Source organism: Cibotium barometz, chromosome 17, assembly GCF_041138505.1.
Source record: "Cibotium barometz isolate CiBa-2024 chromosome 17, ASM4113850v1, whole genome shotgun sequence".
NCBI lineage: Eukaryota > Viridiplantae > Streptophyta > Polypodiopsida > Cyatheales > Cibotiaceae > Cibotium > Cibotium barometz.
This window is the reverse complement of record NC_141062.1, coordinates 12,105,213-12,127,668: the sequence shown is the minus strand read 5'-3', so window position 1 is coordinate 12,127,668 and position 22,456 is coordinate 12,105,213. Positions and strand designations below refer to the sequence as shown.

At 47.4% G+C, this 22,456-nt stretch overlaps 1 protein-coding gene and 1 pseudogene across 1 annotated transcript in view; both read left to right on the top strand.

Moving 5' to 3' along the window:
• LOC147629683 (NPL4-like protein B) overlaps positions 1-22,456 on the top strand; it is a 62,915-nt gene that overhangs the window by 17,657 nt on the left and 22,802 nt on the right. The gene's annotated exons all lie outside the window — the stretch shown is intronic.
• Positions 939-3,438, top strand: LOC147629684 (uncharacterized; annotated as a pseudogene).

Below are 22,456 nucleotides of genomic sequence, written 5' to 3'. Positions count from 1 at the left end.
TATGGGCTGGCCCCTTATTCTAAAAGCAAACCCTAACTAACTACTCAATGATCTGGCATCTAGTACCATACCAGATACACAAAATCACTGACATCATTCCAGAGGGAGACTCACAGTGCACACCTGACCTTGGACTCATGTGCAGGACAATGCACACCTGACCTCAGACAACTGAGATGGATCCCTGGTTGACTCGTCCCGGACTGGGCTCACATGGGACCGGTTCACCATCCCAGGTCTTGCACCTTGTGTACAGAAATGTCTACGTGGCATCCAAGTGCGGGATGCACGTGACATCCCCTTCTGCTTAACTTGACGGAAGCTACATAGCCTCCATAGTCACAGGGGACGGAAGGGACGGACTGTTGGAACGGAAGGACGTCGAGTCGGAACGGTTCACGAACGGGGACGGCAGGGGATGGTCGGACGTCCCCTTGGAGGCGTCCCTCACAAGGGACGGTGAAGGGGACGGCAATAGGAATGGGGACGGCTGTGGGGGACGGCAGGGAGCCATTCTACGCAGTCATACTGGTTTCTTTTGCCCGTTTCTAGCCGTTTGCGAGGCCATTTCTAGCCGTTTGCCTTGGATGTTTCTAGCCGTTTGGCTTGGCCGTTTGGGGAGGCCTTGAGCCTTTGAGGCTTGGGCCTTGAGGCGTGGGCCTTGGGCCTTGGCCCTTGCCTCTCTCTTGCCTTGAGGTTTGGCCTTTAGGCTTGAGCCTTGGGGCCTTGGGCCTTGGCCCTTGCCTCTCTCTCTCTCTCTTGCCCTTGCCTCTCTCTCTTGCCTATCTAATATCTATATAAGAGCAAGGCTACAAGGCTACAAGCACACACACATCCCTTGAAGTTTTCAAAGTTCAAGCAACTCTCTCTCTCTAGTCTCTCTCCTTCAAGCTTCTTCTAACTTAGTAACTTCCAACTTCCAAGCCTCTCACACAAGGCCCTACTCTCTACTATCGTATGCTACCCTCATCCTACAGGCACTAGACGATGTAGATGCAGGGACCATGAGGATGTCAGAGAATAGTGGGCCAGACAGCACAGGTTATGGGCAACACCTTCTGGACTTGGGAGCTAGACACCATCTCGTTATTTATAACGGGATGTCACAATGGCCAGAATCGGGAAGACTCACATGTTTCCCATCATCAGGAGGCAGCAGCACTGTGGACTACATATTGGGCTCGTGGGAGAGCACAGACCTGATAGACTCTTTCACTATCCCTACATGCCCCATTGGTGCGGACCATACTTATTTGGCTTTTTCTCTTAGGAGCTCTCTTGATCTACCACCCCCGACCTCTCAAGCATCTCGTACCATCTTCCACTTTACCCGGGAGCTTGCAGACGTTTATGATTCAAAAGTACATGATGGCCTCTTTGGTATGGACCCTACAGTACCCATCAATGTACTGACGGCCCAGCTTTCACACATACTGCACACAGCAGCTAGCCACAGCTTTCCACACCATCTCCAGACAGGGAAGCCACCTAGATCCGGGGACATGCCCCAGAATAGATGGTAAGATAATGAGTGCAGAGAGCTTCATCGACATCTCCGAGCCCAGATAGGGAAAGGGGAAATAACACAGCAGCAGCAGGCCAGCAGACAGATGCGGTCTCTTACACGCCGTAAGCGACGCACATATGAGGAGGCTCAATACTGGGACATCTACCACATGCTCATGAGCAAAGATGCAGCCATTGCTTGGCGACGACTCAGAGAGCCACGCCCCCCCACCTCGATTACTGATCCTCAACGCTGGCAGAGTTATGTAGAAGGGCTTTATGATGTTCCGCACCAGCCACTCATCCCTTGCCCCACCGAGACTCCACCGACCTCATCGGTTTTCTTTACTACCGATATGGTATCTCGAGCTATACATAGATTCCAACATGGGAGAGCTGAGGATCACACCGGCTTACAGGGTGAGCATTTCATTTATGCAACTGACACACTCTCTCCTTTTATTGCTTACCTCTTTAACAGGGCTCTGGTAGAAGGTTTCCCGGCTGAGTGGACGATGCACACTATTGTACCGATCCACAAAGCTGGGGACATGTTGGACCCCGGTAATTACAGGACTATCATGATTGGTCATACCTTGGCCAAACTCTATGGGGCTATCCTGGAGGCAGAATTAAGCACACACGCTGAGAGGGAGGGGCTTCGTGCCCCTGGTCAAGCAGGTTTTCGGCGAGCCTTCTCTACTATTGATCACATTTTCACCGTGAGATGCCTGATTGACCAAACTCGGGCACGGAGACAGAGACTCTATTGCTGTTTTGTGGACTTCCGCAAAGCCTTCGACACAGTCCCGAGAGAGCGCCTCTTCCACCGCTTACAGACACTGGGCATACCCCCCGACATGATGTGGGGATTTACAGATTATATGAGCAAGTGTTTGGACGAGTTAGATGCCCAGGGGGACTATCAGATATGATTGCCAGCACCATTGGTGTGAAGCAGGGCTGCCCTCTCTCCCCGACACTCTTTGGCTTATACATCGACGAGGTAGCAGCCTACATCATACACGGAGGAGGCTCTGGGATTGACATCTCAGGTATGACTGTACACATTCTATTATATGCTGATGATATCATTCTTGTGTCGGATACTCGGACAGGGCTACAAAGGCATCTACAGGCTTTGGATACTTTCTGTGCGGAGCGAGGACTCACAGTGAACCTTGGGAAAACCAAGGTTATCGTCAACTGGGAAGTACCTCAGACAGCCTATGACATTAGATCCTTTGTGGATATATGCCAGGCATACTCCACCCACATCGACAAGTTTTCTGACCTCTTGGCAGATCTCACCGATCTGCTAAAGGGAGTGAAGACAAGAAGGCAAAAGATTCGAATGACTCCACGAGCGTTGGAGGCATTCCAGAACCTCAAGGTGGCTTTGTCAGAAGCGCCTTGTTTAGCACTTGCCTCGTGGGAACGACCCATTTCAGGTGATCACCGATGCGAGTAACATCGCAATTGGAGGTGTATTGCAACAGAACGGTCATCCAGTACCTTACATGTCTCGTAAGTTACTGCCCGTCGAGAAAAACTATTCAGTCTGCCAATCGGGTACCAATGCCGAATGAACAACTGGGCAACATCCTCGGCGGTCACATTGGCCCTGCAAGGAATAAGCATAACAAATTTGTTAAATCTATCAACAATAGTTAAGCACTGCGTATTACGCTTACTCTGACTGGGAGGCAGATTCGTGACAAAGTCCATGGAAATGTCTTGGAAAGGACCCTCCGGAATTGGCAAGAGCTGTAACAACCCTATCTTCTTTCCACGAGGAGCTTTCACCTTTTGACAAATGTCACAGCGTTGTACATATGTAAACACATCACGCCTCATCTTTGGCCAATAGCATTGCCGTTCCAATTTCTCCAGAGTCGAATTCATGCCCCTATGACCACTTGTAATGGCGTCATGGGCATCATGGAGAAGAGCTGCCTTGAACGACTTCATGACACATAGTCGGCCTTTGTAGAAAAGCCAACCATCACGTATCAGAAAGTCGCATAGTCCCTTGGTATCCAATGCTTGTTCCCACTGTGTACCGAATTCCTCGGAATCCGCGTACGTGTGCTTCATGTCATCCAGTCCTGTATCAACAAGATCAAGTCTAGTGGTCTGAATTGTAGACACTTGTCCCTTCCTGCTCAAAGCATCGGCCACTGGATTGGTCTTTTCTGGAAGGTACTCAATCATACCACCGAATTGCTGGAATATTTGACTCCAGCGGTGTTGTCGATCACTCCACTGTGCACTTGGCATTGTCTGAATCCAGCATAAGATTCCTAGGACCATAGTGTCAGACCGAGATGCCAAGTTTACCAGTCATTTTTGGAGGGAATTGTTTGATAACTTTGGTACTAAGTTGAATTTTTCCAGTGCATTCCACCCACAGACAAACGACCAGACAGAGATATACAACCAGTTGGCCTTTGATGTGTTGAAGTGTTATGTCCACGATTAGCAAGGTAAGTGGGAATCATATTTGCCTTTAGTTCAAGCTGTTTTGAATGATTCTTTTTCTTCAGCTATTGGCAGGACTCCATATGAGGCAGCATTTAGAAGACCTTTCTCGTCATTGTTGACCAGGACCTCGTCTTTAGTACCTGAAGCGAACAGAGTGATGGAGTCTTACAAGGAGATTTTAGAGTCAGTAAAAGACAGATTGGCTGAAGCGCAAGAGGCCTACACTGGACATGCCAATAAAGACCGAAGGGATATAAAGTTTTCGGAAGGGGATTGGGTTTATCTTCAGATTATGAAGCAAAGGTTGAAAAAAGTGGGCAAGCGATGCCCAAAGTTGTCTTTCAGGAGCTTCGGACCTTTTCCCATGAGGAAAAAGATTAATGAGGTGTCTATGCAGTTAAAGCTACCTCCGAGTTGGACTATGCACGATGTGTTTCACGTCAGTTGGTTAAAGCCATATGCAGGTCCTATCCCTTCAGAAGTCAAAGACAAAGAGGAACCAGATATTGTTGATAAGGCAGAAGTTATGGTTCCAGAACAGATTCTTCTGCACCGTTTCAAGCATGGCTCATGCCAAAGACTACAACAGTTCCTCATCACGAAGTTTCAGGACCGAGGGACCCATGAAGCGGTATGGCTCGACAAAGAGTGTCAAAACCCCCAAAGGATCTCCTCGTGGAACGCTCCTGGTACAAGACTCAAAACCTGCAAACAAACAAACAACATGGGGGTGCAGGCCTGACTCACCTCCCAACCATGATAGCCGTGGGCAAGCCCATAGTCTTGGCTATCCCCACCGAGCCACGAGCTGAGCTAACTAGGTTGACGTACCGACCAATCTCTACCTCGCGACGTCCCACACCGCCACAAAGCTACCCTCGTGGGCCTCGAGATTGCTGCCGATCTCAGCTGCGTAAAGTAGGTGCACGTTTGCACTAGATCCAAGCTCCAGACCATAGAGCTCTCACAAATCACGCGAGACTCTATATGACTAATGACTAACCTTGGCCACCCTTTTATAGGCTCTTGGCCGGTCATCGGGCGTCCACACTTGGGCGCCCGCCCGTCCATACTTGGGTGCCCGCCCGTTAGTCTATCCCTAACTCAGCTCGCCACAATCAGCCTGCCGAGCTCCAAGCTTCCCCGAACCTAGAAGCTAGTCTTGTGTGCGTGTAGCACATGGTAGATACACTGTGCACATGACATACTCCCCTTCCTCTAAGAGCTCACTCCTGAGCTCACTAAAAAACCAGAGTAATCTGTCTGAAGAGTAGTCAATGTCTCCCATGTAGCGTCCTCCTCAACACGATCCTTCCACTTGATCTTGTATTCCGTGATAAGCGTATTACGCAATCTTCTTTCACGAAATCCAAGAATCTTTTCAGGTTCGTGCGGAAAAAATGTCATGTCCTCGACATCTATAATTTCTTGAGGAGTAACTAACTGGTCTGTTCCACCCAGTACTTCCTTAAGTCTACTGACATAAAATACAAGATGAACTTTCACATGAGAAGGCAAATCCAATTCCTATGCAACTGAACCAATCCTTCGTGTAATACGAAATGGTCCACAATATCTAGGGGATAATTTCGGAGATCGACCTGTCCGTAAAGTCTCGGAATCTTTCGGAACTCGCAAATATACCATCGTTCCTTCAGAGAACTCTCTGGGTGAATGATATCTATTAGAATAAAACCTATCTCGGTCTTCAGCACTTCTAATACATTCTTTCGCAACTTGATAGGTTGAAAACCATACATAAGCATGAAAGGACTAAAACCTGTACTCGTATGCTTAGTACTGTTATATGCAAATTCTAACATAGGAAGATAATCCTCCCATGAACTCTGTCTTTTGGATACATATGCTCGAAGCATATCCTCCAAAATCTGATTCACTCTTTCAGTCTGGCCATCAGATTGAGGATGATACGAGGAACTCAAAGTCAAAGTTGTTTCCAACTTCTCAAAAACAAGTTTCCAAAAATCACTCGTAAACTTGGAGTCCCTATCACTGACTTATGTCCTACGGTAACCCGTACAGTTTAAACGATTGCTCGATAAACTGCCGTGCTAATTGCGTAGCTGTAATAGTCTTTCGGGTCGATAAAAATCTAGCCATTTTTGTCAAGCGATCTACCACAACCCAAATAGAATCGTGGCCTTGATGTGTTCTTGGCAATCCGGTAATAAAATCCATGGAAATACTTTCCCATTTATTACCTGGGATTTGCAAAGGATGCAACAACCTAGCCTGTCTAAAGCGTTCAGCTTTATTTGCCTGACAAATTTGACACTTGAGAACATAATCTTCTATATACCCTTTCATCTTTGGCCAATAAAAAGTGTTTCACTAACGATAGTGTCCTATGTACCCCAGGGTGTCTAGCAGAAGGGGCGTCGTGACACTCCTTAAAAATCTTGGACCTAATGTCTGGGATCTGTGGTACACAAATTTTGTCATTACGGAATAGTAAACCATTCCGAATCATCCATTGGCCTCCTGCAGTCTGAATGGTAGACTGCTCAGTCATTGAGTCTTGGTCAATCAATGAGCTCCCATCCTGGATCTTCTGCCAAAATGGACCAAAATAACTATCAGTTCTGCAAAGCCCTCTCAATGACTGAAATAAGTCAGTAGAAATCTGGGTGAACGACAAAGTATTCACCTCTCTAATTTGACTAAGCGCATCTGCAACACTATTCATGGACCCTTTTCTATAACGAATCTCAAAATCAAAATCTTGCATTAACTCAGCCCAACGAGCTTTCCTTCCTCTCAAATCATCCGCATCACACACATACTTGATTGACTGATAATCAATCAATACCACAAACTTGGAGCCATATAAATAATGTCTCCAAACCTTGAGAGCATGAATCACAGCATAAAGCTCCTTCTCAAGGGTTGGCCAACGAGATTGAGTGTCGTCTAGCTTTTTACTTTCAAAAGCAACCGGTCTACCATCTTGAAATAGAGCAACCCCGATGGCATAGTCACTGGCATTAGTTTCAAGAACATAAGGCCGACTAGGATCGGGTAATGCTAAGATAGGTGCTTCCTTGACTTTATCTTTCAAAAGTCTGAAGGCCATATCCAAATCGTTATTCCAAGTGATAGGCTGATTTGACTTACGTCCACGACCTTTCAATACGTCGGTCATCGGTAGTGTGAGCTGAGAGTACTCCCGCACAGATTTCCGAAGAAAAACAACAAAACCGAGAAAAGAACGAAGTTGTTTTACTGTTCGCGGTATAGGCCAGTCCAGAACCTTCTGAACTCGGTCATAGTCAATGCTCAATCCATCTCTAGTGATCTTGTGTCCCAAGTAAATGATGTCTGTCATAAAAAACTCACATTTACTTAACTTAGCATATAGTCGATTCTGTCTTAAAATAGATAAGACAATCGTGAGGTGTCTAACATGATCCTCAAGAGTACGACTATATCTCAAAATATCATCCAGGAACACCACCACAAATTTTTCCAAATGGTCACGAAAAAGATCGTTCATCATTTGCTGAAAAGTGGCTGGAGCATTGGTTAACCCAAAAGGTAGTACGAGAAACTCGTAATGGCCATACCTAGTCCGAAAGGCGGTTCTTTCGACATGCCTTTCATGAATACGTATCTGGTGATAGCCAGTACGTAAATCTATCTTCGTGAAATATTTCGCTCCTACTAACCGGTCAATCAGGTCATCTTATCTAGGGAGAGGATCACGGTTCTTAATTGTCAGCTTGTTCAATCTCTTATAATCTATACACATTCTCCAGGTGTTGTCCTTCTTTCTTCTAAGCAACATAGGTGCACCCCAAGGTGATTTACTTGGACGGATCTGGCCCATCCTCAAATAATCTTCGAGTTGTTTAGCCAACTCATCTTCCTCAGCTTGGCTCATCCTGTAAGGTGGAATACTGACAGGATGGGCACCAGGGATCGAGTCAATACGATGATCTACTGCCCTGTCAGGTGGTAAACCCGATGGCAGTTCCTTAGGAAATACATCTTGATACGAATCAAGTATCTTCTGTAATTCTTTGCTTTCAAACACACTTAATTCATTGACATCCATGGAAGGGATGAGAAAGGAAGAAAGTGGAATCAATACACAATGGAAAGCGATATACAAAGAAGAATCCATTATATTTCCAAAATCAACTGTATTTACAAGAGGTCCCTGAGAGGAATGAATACAATCACCTAAAATACTATACTGGATGTATCATGTTCCTATGCTGAAAAGAAAAAATATGACTAGACCAATCTATCTGGACTTGAAGAGTCTTAAACCACTCAATCCCTAATAACAAGTCTACATTTTCTAGGTGCATAACATAGCATTCCAGAGTATCTTTGTAGTCGTGAATCTGGATTGGAAGCATCTCCACCTTTCGATCCCATACTTGCCTTCCCGGAGGTAGGCGTACCTCATAGGTATAATCGCTGGGTGTCGTATTAAGACTCAATTTCTGCACAAGTTTGTAGTTGACAAAGTTGTGTGAGCTGCCAGAGTCTAGAAGAATGTGAATTTTATGGCCATTCACTTCTCCATAAACTCGGAGAAGATCAAGCAAGCCAAATACTTTTGAGTTGAACAGACAATCAGAGCATGTACTAGGGCGAGAAGGTACAGTAACTCACGTACCTGTCAAAGAAAACTGGTTAGCTGCCTTTGGCTTGGGTCTTGCGTTGGTCTTTGCACCCTTTTGCTTTGGACACTCGTTACGCATGTGTCCTTTTTCTTCGTAGATAAAACAACGTCCTTCCTTCTTGAGCTTTAAAGCCTTAAGGAGTCGTTTCTTCTTCGCTGGTGTCGAACTTGAATTCTTCGAAGATTGGTCCGAAGACTTTCCTTCAGTCGTGTTAGCCATAGGTGCGGAGAAATTTCTTTTATGCTTGTTCCCTTGCTCGGTAACGGGTTTCAACTTGGAAGAGACCATTGTATCATCATAGATACGAGCTGAATGAATGGCCTCGTCCAATGTTTTGCGTTTGTTATTTTTTACTTGTAAACGGTATGAGTCTGGTAAACCAGCTATGAAGAACCCCAAAAGAGTAGTGGGATCCATCTTTGTAGCTTTCATTTGCAAGTCCCTAAACTTCTGGAGGTAGACCTCATAAGTGAGGTGCTGTGAGGTCATGGTCAAAGCTGTAAACCGGGCAACAACATCGTAATCATTCTCTTTCTTGAGGAATTTCTTCTTGAAGACGTCTTTGAATCGTGCCCAAGTTGTTGGCTTAGGGTTGAGTTCCTTCCACCAAAGCAAAGCTTTGCCTGAGAGAAAATCTGCTGCTAACTGGATCTTTTTTCCATCATCATATGGATGAAACTCAAAATGGACCTGCCACTTATGTAGCCAAGTGTCCACGATCTCCTTGGTACGCTGCTTTTGCTCGCCCCCGAACGGTTCCGGAGTAATATTGGGACCTAAAGCAGAGGCCAAGGTATCCATACCCGAAAGAGTAGAGAGGGTAGTGGTCAAGAGAGAGATGGAGTTCTGCAAAGCTTGCATCTGGGTGGCGATTTGTGCCTGACGTTCCGAAGAAGAAGCTTCGAGAACAACTTTGAACTCTTGGAAATCTGATTTTGACACATAATCATCAAAAAGATCGGCATCGGTATCTTCCGTAGCCGGCAAGCCTTCACGTTCGACAAGGCGCTCCAACTCCGATTCTTGGGTCGACATCGTGAAGAGGGCAAGTGGAGAGAAAATTTGATTTTTGCACAATAAAAGTGCGAGGGAACTTGAGAGCTTGAGAGCTTGAAAACTTGAGAGATGTGTGGCAGGAAGCCCACTTAAGGGGTTTATATAACAGTCCCCAAAAGCTACTTGAGCTTTTGCTTTTGTGTTTTTTATTATTATTATATATATATATATTGGTTTTTTTAAAAAAAAACACATCTTTAAACCTTAGATGGGTCGTTAAATCCCTTAATAAGGTTTAACCAAAAAAAAAAACAAAAGCACAGCGTATGTTTGTTTTTTTTTCAAAAGAAAACAAAAGCTAAAATCGACACTGGTATGCTTTTGTGTTTTTATTTTCTTTGCCCACCTGGATTTATCGCTGTCGGCTTGTCTGCTGGCGTCACCCGCGCTGCTGCCGTCGCCGACCGTGCTGCCAGCGCTTTTGTATCAGCCGGCGCCGCCTACTGTCAGGTGACCGTGGCTGTCGGTACATTCATATCTGCCTGCGCCTGCGTGGCCCCTGCGTAGGCCTGGCCACAAGCCTGCGTAGGCTTGGCCGGCAGCCAGCCTAGCCGCCTACGTAGGCCTGGCAGCCTACACGCCTTCGCCTACAACAGCCGGTAGCAACGCGTGTAACCGGCCAGCGGAACTCGACCAACACCCGATCGTCCATGACCACATCTCACGCTTCCTCTCTCTCTCACGTTCAACAAAAAAAAAACGAACATGCTTTTTTTGTTTTCTCTCAACAGTTCATGCGACTGCACAAACACGAATCTTTAGCCTTATTCTTGCAAAGCAAACAACCCTACCATCTACCTACACCCTCATCACGGGTTTCTTTGATGAAAAAGCACATACTATCTGAAAAAAACAGCAGCATGCATAACAAAACAGCAAGCTTCTTGAACACATACCTTTCTTCGACCTCATCTTCTCTACCTACCGACTTGCTCGTTCACGAGGCACGCTCTGATACCACTGTCAAAACCCCCAAAGGATCTCCTCGTGGAACGCTCCTGGTACGAGACTCAAAACCTGCAAACAAACAAACAACATGGGGGTGCATGCCTGACTCACCTCCCAACCATGACAGCCGTGGGCAAGCCCACACTCTTGGCTGTCCCCACCGAGCCACGAGCTGAGCTAACTACGTTGACGTACCGACCAATCTCTACCGCGCGACGTCCCATACCGCCACGAAGCTACCCTCGCGGGCCTCGAGATTGCTGCCGGCCTCGACTGCGTAAAGCAAGTGCACGTCTACACTAGATCCAGGCTCCAGACCATAGAGCTCTCACAAATCACGCGAGACTCTATATGACTAATGACTAACCTTGGCCACCCTTTTTTAGGCTCTTGGCCGGTCATCGGGCGTCCACACTTGGGCGCTCGCCCGTCCATACTTGGGTGCCCACCCGTTAGTCTATCCCTAACTCAGCTCGCCAATCAGCCTGCCTAGCTCCAAGCTTCCCCAAACCTCGAAGCTAGTCTTGTGTGCGTGTAGCACACGATAGATACACACTGTGCACATGACAAAGAGTTTTTCGAAGACTATCCGGCGTTATTGATGGATTATTTGGAGGCTATCATAGTCACAAGGAACGGGGGACGGGGACGGGGGACGGCCATAAGTAGGGAACGGGGACACGGGAGGGAACGGCACTCAAAAAATACTTTTTTTTTAAAGTTTTTCTACTCTACACTTGTTCTACTTTGGAAGTACATCAAAATGAGCACAAATTTACATAAAATGGTAAGCTTTTGAGTCATATTAACAAAATACGCCAATCAAAGAGTGAAGGCGTTGACGGTTGATTGTATTAATAATTAAGTAGATACAAAATGAGAGAGAGAAAGAAAGAAAGCTGTATTAACGTCTACTAGAGAGAGAGAGAGAGAGAGAGAGAGAAAGAAAGAAAGAAAGAAAGATTTTATTAACGTCTTCCAAAAGACCGAACTCGGCCTATGAGACAAATCAAAGTACCTGTATGGGGTATCCTCTGTCATCCCAACAAAATGAAAAAGTACTGAACAAAAAAAAGCTGAATCTGGGTGTGCAGGGGATGGAGCTCTACTACTAGGAGAATGCAAAGCTATATGCATGGAGTATACAATCATGATATGCAACCTAGCTAACTCCATCCTGTACCATACCGGGGGTATAAAATGGTATACATCAGTGAAGGGGGTGTCCACAGCTCCCTGAAGAACATGCCTGGGTGTGCTCTGAAGCGAGCCAATCGCTCCGCACCCTTTCTGTGAAACTGAGCTCTGATCTCTGTCATCTCTCTCTGGTATAGGCGTGGTGTCCGAAAGCCAGGCGTCCTCTATCTCCTGCGGGCTCTAAGTGTCTCTGCTCTCTGGAGAGTAATTCCCTGCCGTGTAGGGGCTGGGAGGGGGATGGATCTCTGAAAAAATGTAGTAATCTGTGTCTGTCGCCCCCCCTCTGGAGCTGTCTGAGCCTGTAATAATGTCTCTCTATGGCGCTGTATGTCTAGAATGTATCTCCCTAGTATGCGCTGGTCTGTTGCCTCAAAGATCTGGCGTAGGGAATGTGGCTCTCTGAATAAAATGGGATATCTCTCTCTGATGGCTATATATGCTTTGCATCTGCATACATAATGCTCCTCACTCTCCACCTCCTCTCTGCACAATCTGCATACCCTCTCCTCTCGGGGGATCCGTGCTACTCTGCCAGTCTCAATCTCCAATCGGTGTGATGAAACTCTGAGCTGACCAATAGCCACTCAGGAGCCGTGTGGTAAAAAGCCCTCCATGTATCTAGGCCTCTCTATAAATCCATCATCAGTGGTATAAAAAGCCCTCCATGTATCTAGGCCTCTCTATAAATCTCTCTGTAGTATAGCATCTTCGGTGGAAGAGGCTGTGTAGGCGATATCCATGTCTCTCGTGTATAGAGCTGCCATAGATCCTGTCTCAATACTTTGTTCCTCTCACTATGAGAGAGACGGATATGTGGTGCATCCATGTCATACTGGAATGGTGGTAGATGATCCATGTCTAGGCCATGCTGTGAGAACCAATGTGTGACCTGTGCATACCATGATCCTCTGTCTCCTGCCTCAGCCAGCTGTCTAGATGCCTCAAAAGCTCTGTATGACAATCTGTCCTGTGGCATCTCTCTGAATCTGTCTAGCAGGCATATAGTCTGAAATATGGCCTCTACCATCATAGGAGGCGCAGCAAGCTCTGCTCGGATAATGTCATGAGGTACTGACGGTTTGCTGCGTATCATGCGTGTCATCATGAGGGCCTGTGGTTTCTCTATCTGTGTCCACCAATGGGTAGCAAGGCCTGGTGCCCATACCGCTGCTCCATACATCAATGCCGGTGTGACTAATGTGTCAAATAGCCACCCCTTCGTCCGGGGCTCCTGAAAATGCGCCTGGTGGCACTGTCTCTCTAGCATAGCCAATGCTGCATATCCCCGTGTCAATCTAGCTCTGGCTGCTGAACCCATGGTGAAGCGTGTGGCTACTGCAGAGAAGGTAACCCCTAGGTACACGTATGATGTCACCACCTCCACCTGGCATGCTGCGAGAGTGAATGTCAGCTGACTCCTGCCCTGTCTCGATGTATGACAGACCATAACCTTGGTTTTCCCAAGGTTCACAGTAAGACCCCTCTGTGTGCAGAAATCATCAAGTGCATGTAGATGCTGTTGTAGACCACTTGGAGACTTTGACACTAATACAATATCATCAGCATAGAGCATAATATGTACTGAGGTACCTGCTAAATCAACTCCATCTCCGCCACCCCGTGTAATGAAGTCAGCCACCTCATCAATGTATAACCCAAATAGCGTGGGGGAAAGTGCGCATCCTTGCTTCACACCAATGGTGCTAGCAATAGTCTCGGACATACCTCATGGATATCTGACTCGCCCAAAAACCTGCTCATATAATGCATAGATGCCCCATGTCATATCTGCTGGTATGCCAAGAGACTGTAGGCGCTGAAAGAGCCTCTCTCGTGGTACTGTGTCAAATGCCTTGCGGAAATCCACAAAGCAGCAATAGAGCTTTCTCTTCCTCACTCTGGCCTGATCAATCATACATCTCAAAGTGAATACATGGTCAATGGTAGAGAAAGCTCTCCTGAATCCTGCCTGCCCTGATGAGCGTAAACCTGCTCGCTCAGCATATAAGCTAAGCTCTTGCTTCAACACTGCACCATAGAGTTTGGCCAGCACGTGGCCAACCATAACCGTCTTGTAGTTGCTCGGATCGAGCATATCCCCTGTGTTGTGAATCGGCACAATGGTGTGCATCGTCCACTCCGCAGGCAAACCCTCTGCTAGTGCCTTGTTAAACAAGTGTGCAAGAAAAGGAGCTAAAGAATCTACTGCATATATGAGATGCTCACCTTGCAGGCCCATATGGTCGGCGGCCCGTCCATGCTGTAGGCGGCGGATAGCTTCCTGTACCATCGAGTGGGTAAAGAAGCTAGCTGTGGTAGGTCGAGGCTCCTGTGGATGAGGTATAGGTGGCTGCTGTGGGGCATGGTATAGACCCTCTGCATATGTGTGCCATGTCTGTGGGTCTGCAATAGGTGTCGGGGTCCGGGGCTCTCTGAAGTGCCGCCATGAGACAGGGCTATCTCTACTCATGAAGAAATGAAAGATCTCTAGCTCCTGTATCTCTGCGAAGGCCCGCCTTTTGCGGCGAGTAAGTCTCCTCATCTCTCTCCTCGACTCCTGCTCTGTGATGGCTCCCAAGGCTCTCTGTATGCGGAGCCGTGAGTATAGGGCTCTGCACTCGTCATCATACCATCTGTTCTGGGGCATAGTCTAAGGTCTCGCAGGCTCTCTTGAGTGTACACGATGTGGGAAGCTTTGTAATGCAGCCGTGTGTAGGAGTGATGCCAGCTGGGCTGTAATGGTATCCATAGGTGCCAGGGGATCCATGAGTAGGAGTCCATCCTCTACTCTGCCAGTGTATATGTCTGCCATGTCATGTGTGAAGTAGATGGTAGTGTGTGGCGCCGGTATGTGGGGGGCTGGTGATACTGGTGATCCGGCTAGTGAAAATGCCAGGTATGTGTGATCTGCCCCAATAGGACGAGGTGGAATGGAGAAAGAGGTGACAAGCTGTGATGTCTCTACAGACCCCATAATGTAGTCTACCACCGTGCCTCCGGTCCGTGTATGACCCCCATGTGGGAAGCATGTCAGCCCTCCTGATCCCGGCCACTGTAACATCCCGTTATAAATAACAAGACGATGCCTGGCTCCCAACTCTAGTAAGTGGTCCCCATAATGTCCTCTGTCTGGTCCAGTGTCCTCTGATGCCCGACTAGCCCCTATCTCCTTTGGATCCACAGGGTGGAGGATCTCCATGTCATCATAGTCATACACCTCACACTGTCTGCTCTGTGTGTGGGCATTTAAGTCGCCCGTAAGAAATACTTCCCCTAGTGTAGAATAATGCATAATCTCCTCTGACAGACAAGTGTATGGCGAGGCTCCTGTCTCCTCCTCCTATGGCATGTCCTCTGTAATGACATAGGAGGATCCTAATGGAGAAAAGTAACATAGAGCTATGTATATAACCCTATCCTGTGAGAGTTGTAAGCTGATCCACATGTATCTGGCCTCTGGATCCTGTGCTACCACTCTCAGTCTCCCCTGTAGCTCCCGTCTGAATAGGACTGCTACTCCCCCCGACCCTGTCGAGGTACCCTGGCGTGTGGTCCTCCTGTATGCTGACTCCCATTGGAATCCCTCTACTCGAGGTAGCCCTCTCTCTGGGCTCTAATGTGTCTCTGTCAAAAGTATGATGTCTCTCCCCACCATAACATGCTCCAGTCGTCCAGGCTGCACCCATAGTGAACCATTACAGTTCCATACTACCATGTGTATCTCTGTCAGTTGCCTGGTCTGTGTCCCATAGGCCCCAAACCGCTAATCCATGGGCCGGCCATCAATGATGACCCGACCATCTCGATAGAAGGCCTTCTTGCCTTCTCTCCGCGCGTGTAAGACTCGTGGCATGCAAGTTCTCCTATGCTCAAGCTGCATCCTCGTGAGATCATCCAAGAAAATAGGAGCTCCCTCTAAACCTCGTAGTATGACCCTCTTCCTCATGAAGGTGACCCTCTCCGTCTCTCCTGCAAACTGTAGGATGAGGGCTCGCTTGCGTGTTGAGTCTTTCCCGGCTCTCCATGCTTTGGTGAAGGGGAGAGGGTGCTCTTCCTTGTAGCCGAGCTTCATGCATAGAAGCCGTCCATCTTTCTCGGGAGTGGAGTCGGGTGTCTCGGCTATACCTGTGACTCGAATGTTGAGGCGGCGGGCATGCCTCATCTTCTCCTCCTCAATGGTGGTGTGAATGATTTGGTGTTCTTCCCTTTGAGTCTCCTCCCTCACTTCTTTACGGATGTTCTTCTTCACCACCTCGACCCATCCTGACTGCTTGGCTTCGAGCTTTCCCTCCATGTCCTTTGTGATCTCCTTGGAGATCTCTTCTTTGATGGCCGTGAGAGTGTTGTCATTGATCTCCCCTTCTTCCTTCTCAGCATTCTTGATGGCTACCATTTCCACTTTCAATGCACTCACCTCCTCCTTGAGTGCCGTGTTCTCTTGTTCGAGGTTCGTGACCGGTGCTTCGAGAGCTATGATGTGCCGATGTAGTTTGTTTTCCACCTCATTGAGGTTGGAATCGGATGTCTTCTTGTTCTCCTTGATTAGTGCCTTCATTGCCATCTCGAGGGCCTCGAGTTTCTCTTGGAGACTCGGGGCCATCCCTCCAGGTCACTCTGCAGTCCTTCCCACAGGCAGGGAGGAGAGAGAGAGAGAGAGAGAGAGAGAGAGAGAGAGAGAGAGAGAGAGAGTTATGTTGCTGCCTTGGGGGCCTGAGCAAGGGTCGGTGGGTGGGTGCGTGGGTGTGTGGGTGTGTGGGGGAATGAGGCGAACTGGCGGAAAGGGGGGCACAGGCGAACTGGCGCAGAGGCGAACTGGCGGAAAGGGGGGCACAGGCGAACTCGCGGGCAAAGGCGAAATGGCGGGCAGAGGCGAAATGGCGAACTGGGGCGAACTGGCGGAAAGGGGGGCAGAGGCGAACTGGCGGAAAGGGGGGCAGAGGCGAAATGGCGGGCAGAGGCGAACTGGCGGAGCGAAATGGCGGGCAGAGGCGAACTGGGAGAGAGAGAGTTCATCGCCACTGTGTTTAATCTTCGGAGCTTTTTTTGAATGGTGGGTAAGCACACATTCTGTCAGTGTTTACCGATTGCCTTGTCACTCACTGTGGGGGCCGCTTTCATCTACATCGTTTAAGGCATTGTGGAGGCTGCCATTTTGTAACTTTGGAGCACGTGCTTGTGCTCTTCTTGCGGTGCTTTGGTTTACAGTATTTGAAACGACCTCAGGGATATGAAGACCCCACAACCTTAGCAGCAGAGAGCATATGTGCTAAGTTAGGGTTTTTAGGTGCTGAATTAGGGTTTGAGAGAACGGGTTTTCTTTGCTTTTGTACATGGATTTGGATGACCCGGATGCTGTTGTTGGTGGCATGGCTGCCAATAGCCTTAACATGGATCTTATCGAGGAGATGATCGAGAAGGATGTGGGTTATGCTTCAGATGTCTCGGAGCAACAAAAACGTCAAAGGCTTGATGTTGATGCAAGCTACACCTCGGTGAATGTTGGAGAGAATGCAGAGGAAAGTTCTCAGGTACCTTCTCCAGAGTTTGCACGTTTGCTACAGATCACTGGTGAGCTTCTGCAAGAATATGTGAAGGCAAATAGCGTGCAAATGGCTGCAGTAGATAATGGTGGTGTGGCTGATGTATGCATGGAGATTCCTTTGTTCCTACAACAGCTAGCAGATTTTCATGATCGTGCTGCTATCTTCTTCTTTACTGGGCGTATTCCGTTGTTGCCTCGTCTTAGAGCATGGTTGGGCCGCTTGGTGTCGCCTGAGGCACTTGAGGAGATTTATGATGGTCCGAGAGGCTTTTATGAAATACTTTTTCGCACTTCGGAAGCCCGTAGGGCAGTCTTGGAGCAGGTGCCACTCTTTTTGGATGGGCAGTTGGCTCATGTGGTTCCGTGGAAGCCTATGGCAGAGTACCAAGATATGTTGCGCCAGGCTTGCCCAGTTTGGGTTGAAGTGAAACAATTCCCACCAATGTTTTGGCGTGTTTTACCAGGTCTCATGCGAGGTATCGGTGATGTCTTGGTGGTGCCTCGAATGACATCTAGAAACCGAAATCGTCTATGCATGTTGTGGGATACTGGGAGACCTAGGCCGACACATTTGCGTGTCAATATGGCTGGGCTGCAACCTTTAATGTATGAATTGAGGTGGGATACATTTGCTGGCCACTGTTTCAAATGTGGTGAGATGGGCCACTTTGTCTCAGAATGTCCTAAGAAAGAACAAGTTGTTGCTACCAAGGATATCGTTGATGGGCAGTTGCCCGTGGAAGATGAGCATGATGCTCCTTTACATGATGCCCAGCACATGGATGTACATGTGGATGTTCAGAATGAGGTTGAGCAGCCATGGGTGAAAGTACGTGGTAAAAAGACACGATTTGTTGCCCCGCGGGGGGATTTCTCAGATGCTGTTTGGCGGGGGCCTTTGCGTACTCATCAGGGGCCCTTACATACATATGCTCGTCGCCCTTTGGGTTCAGGTGCCCAGCAACAGACCAGGATTGAGAGGCCGGGAGGCCAACTTTCTCAGGGTACAGGACTCTTGGGGTGGATAGAGTAGAACGCTATCCTATTAGAAGTCGCCTAACAAAAGAAGCACAACAACAATTGCCTCTTGTGTTTGGTTCGAAGGGTGAGGTCATCTCGCCATGGGATGGTCATTACCCTGAGGCACGTGCTCGGGAACTCCAAGGGCAGTCTGAGATCACAAATACCATGTCTAAAAATGCAATGCTTCAAAAGGTTCGTGATTTGGCAGATTGTCCTGGGCCTAGTACACAGCCTTGTTGATTCCTTTTTTGGGAAGGCTTATGAAAATTGTACAATGGAATGTAAAGGGCATTTCTTTGCGCCAAAAGCAGATATCCTGGCTTTGTGTTGGGAGACTTTAATATGTGTGTCTCCAGGGAGCAAGCCACGTCACCTCATTCTGTAATGGATGGCCCGGAGAGAATGGCGTGGGAAGCTTTTGCAGCAAGGTCTCTAAAACAAGACATGTGGTCTTGGCTGCATCCAAATGATTGCAGCAAGGTCTCTAAAACAAGACATGTGGTCTTGGCTGCATCCAAATGAAAGGGGTTACACTTATGCCTCACAACAGTTTCGGGGCACTTATGATAGATTGGATAGGATGTACATTTTACATCAAGATCTCTTTTTGCCAGAGGTTCTTACTATGATGGTTGATCAGCAACAGGTTTTCTCGGATCATTGGCCGCTTGTGTTTGAAATGGTCTATCATCCTGTGGATGCATATAAAGGCTTGTTGGGACGCTTGCCTTTGCGCTTAAATCACACTTTTTTGGAGCATGAAGTTTTTGATGTTTATATGCGTCAGTTGATACAACATTTCTCCACAAGAGTGTCCATGGCTGATTATCATGCTTAGCCAGTGTTCCTTACCAACACTCGGAAATTAGCGCGGCATTATGGTCTTGCTAATGCCTCTATACAAAAACAACATGTGGCTCTTCTTGAGTCGCTTTTAAAGGGCTTGCAGGCGTTCATATTTACTGACTCTATGGATGCTGAAGTTGTGGATGCCATAGAATGGCTGAAAAAGGAGCTATCTGGGGTGCAGGAAGCACAATATGTTCGCTTTAAACTACTTGCACGTCTTGATGCTTTGCGGGATGCTAACTGTCAATCTCATCGCTTCTATGATAAGTTGCATCAAAAACATATGCGTGAGAATATTGTTAGGCTGATGGATGCCCAAGGCAACCTTGTTACTCAACCTTCTGAGGTTATTCAGCATTGCATCAAGTTTTATGAAGATTTGCTTGCCTCTCGAGAGGATGTCTCGCCGGCTGTCCTCGCTGCAAGGGAGTCATTGTTTGTTGAAGTACGATATCAAGTTGACCCTGATGTGGCGGTTCAGCTTGATGCTCCTGTTACTCAAGGGGAAGTGGAAGCTGCTCTCTCCAAACTTCCCATGGGAAAGAGCCCTTGTTGGGATGGTTTGACAAATGAGTTTTTCTGAAAATATGCTGATCAGCCTTGCAGAGCCTTTGACGCTTATTTGTCAAAGGGTTTGGGATGAGGGATATATGCCTACCGATTGGAAGTTGGGCATACTTCGTTTGTTGCCCAAAGTCCCTTCGCCTACTTCTTTGGCTCAATGGCGCCCGATCTCATTTATGGGTATTATGTATAAAATCTTTACAAAGATTTTTGCCAATCGCTTGCAGAAGGTGCTTCCTACTCTTATTCATCCATATCAATATGGATTTGTGCATGGCAAGAATATTTTGCATAATATTCTTAATATTCAAATTGGAGTGGATTATGCCAAGGCAAAGAAGCAAGAGATTGTGATGGTGCAGCTGGATCTTGAAAAAGCTTTTGATCATGTCAGTTGGTCTTTCCTTTCTCAGTTAATGACAACCATGGGCTTTGGTCCCAAAATGGCTAATTTGGTGCATTTACTTGGCTCTGGCGCTATCACACGGATTATGCTCAATGGAGGACTTTCGGATGGTATTTCTCTCATCCGTTCTCTCCGGCAGGGCTGTCCTCTTAGCCCTCTTTTCTTTGCCATTGCCACTCATCCTATGTTATCTCGCCTAGATGCTATGGCATCGCATGGTGAAGTGGTTGGTTTGCATCTCCCTCATGGCAAGCAATTGGTTGCTCAAGCCCTTGCGGATGACACTTTTATGTTTCTCAGGGCCGAAAAAGCCAATATAGATCGAGCAATGGAAGCTTGGAATAATTTTGCATTGGCTTCTGGGCTAAAAATAAATTCAACAAAATCAGCCCTCATTGTATGCACGGAATTTGATCTTGAGGCATTAGGGTGGCAAGGCCGTGTGGTGCATACAGGAGACATTGTTCGTCATCTTGGATATCCGGTGGGTGTGGATGTGGACCCCCAAGCGCTTCTTGCTTGGATTTCTGCTCGGATCTCGGATAAACTTGTGTATTGGAAAGCTCAAGGGTGGCCTATGCACGTGAGGGTTAAGGTAGCTCAGGTTATTATGCTTAGCATGATTTCCTATTTTTTGCCTTTGCTACCTTGGACGCACAAATCTCTTCTCCGTTTGGTTGCTCCCATTCGGTTTATGTGTGGAAGAGGCAAGGAAATATTCTGGGTCAAACATGGATAGCTTGGAATCACATTACGACGCCCAAAAGAATGGGTGGGGCTGCTTTACTGGATGTCCGCTTGCATATGGTGGCGCGTAGGTAGGCGCTTTTTCAGGATATGTGTTTGCAGGAGCAACCTTGGGTATTCATGGCTCGTGACTTGATTGAGTCGGAGGGATTGTCACATGGACGGACACGTGTGCAGGCTTCATGGTGGGACATTGTGAATGCGGCTCATCCTGTCCGTATTTGCTCATCTCACATTTTATCGCATATTCTCCTTTCTTGGCATGAAGTTCTACTATTGGCTCGGTGGGATCCTGGTCATGAAAGACTACTTTTGAACTCTTTGCAGTTCGAAACATTTGTGGAGTCGCGTGTCATTGTTTGGCCAGACAGAGATGCTTCACGCATACGACTCAACCGCATGGTTAGGTTAGGCTTGGTTAGAATCCGAGATGCTGTGATACCTGGTCGTGACAGGCCATATTCGTGTCGTCGTATTCGGCAACACTTTAGGGTTCCTCGGACATTTCAGCCACTATGGGTTGACATCATGCATGCAGTTGAGCCTTTTATTCCATTGCCTCGGCCATCTGCAGATCAGCCTTGGCTTGATTGGGCACTATGTAAATCTGGTGACTTGATATCACTTTCAGCTAACCAGGTCTATCATAAGCTCGTATCAGAGAAAGATTGGGTTTCAGCCAAGGCCAATAACGTGTGGGGATTGCACAAGTCTAAATCATGGTGGCAGAAAACTCTTATGCATGGTTGGCAGTCTAAACTCCCTTACCAAGGTAAGGTTTTCATTTGGAGGATGTTGGTGGGAGGGTTACCTACACGGGATCAGCTCAGCCGTCGTAAAATTACATTGGCCTCTTGCTTCTTCTGCACGACATGCACTGAAACAGTTATGCATCTGTTCATGAGTTGTCCAGTGGCCCGTCAGATTTGGTCTTTTGTCTCTCGCGTTTGCGAGGCAGTAGAGAGGTCTACTGTTTCGGCACATCAGTGGATATTTGGGATTTGTCCTCGAGTCATTACTTCGGACAATCACCTTGTGATATTCCATTTCCTTAGATGGACAGGACTTTGGCATATTTGGACTACACGGAATGGGTTCATCTTTGATTCCTTGTCTAGAATACATGGGCACATTCTACGTATCTGCGGTTTGCTGCTTTGGCAGTTTTCTTCTCTTCTCTGAGCTCAGCTACTGGATGCAGATGTTATTTCGTTATGGTCTACGGCGGCTCGGCTGGCTCATCTTTGATGCTTTTATCTGGGATGCTTATTTGGCTAGGGGGCTTTCTTATTAGTGTACAGGTTTGCATGGTCATGATCTTTTAGAGGATCTTTTGTGGGGGTTTTTTTAGGGCCATAGGTTCTGTGTGAGCCATGTGGCTGATGTACATTTTTACATATAATATAAAACACCATTTCGAGAGAGAGAGAGAGAGAGAGAGAGAGAGAGAGAGAGAGAGAGAGAGAAATGAAATGAAAT